Source organism: Opisthorchis viverrini (assembly GCF_000715545.1).
Source record: "Opisthorchis viverrini unplaced genomic scaffold opera_v5_7, whole genome shotgun sequence".
NCBI classification, from domain to species: Eukaryota; Metazoa; Platyhelminthes; class Trematoda; order Opisthorchiida; family Opisthorchiidae; genus Opisthorchis; species Opisthorchis viverrini.
The window spans coordinates 199,050-199,423 of NW_008751663.1; the positions used below are offsets into that span (position 1 = coordinate 199,050).

Sequence of the window (374 nt, forward strand, 5' to 3'; positions counted from 1 at the left end):
TGCAAACTAATTTGGTTCTTTCGAGAGACTCACCTGGAACCCAGCTGAATCTCTCGTTTATGATGTTCTCAGGCAACTGAATGTGCTGCACCAGGCCGCCTCATATTTCGGCCGCTACGATATTTCAAATATCCTAGATTCAAGCGAGTAGAGGTTGGTTTAATCCGCTACTGCGTTATGCTTTTAGACAGCATGTTGCCACACCTTCTACGACGTGCAACCTGGAGGACCAAGAGGTTGCGTCAGTCGGACCTAAAACCATGGAGTTCTCTGAAATGAAAGACTGTCAGTGTCGAACGGAAACCTCAGCAAAGTTCGCTGGTGCGCGGAGACAAATACTATTTCACCAGGGTACCTTTTGGCCCCTGGAGACG

At 48.4% G+C, this 374-nt stretch overlaps 1 protein-coding gene across 1 annotated transcript in view; it reads left to right on the forward strand.

The window, feature by feature from the left end:
• The window catches only part of T265_12606 (hypothetical protein), a gene marked incomplete at both ends in the record, with an annotated part of 10,952 nt that overhangs the window by 6,371 nt on the left and 4,207 nt on the right, over nucleotides 1–374 (forward strand). The window lies entirely within an intron of this gene.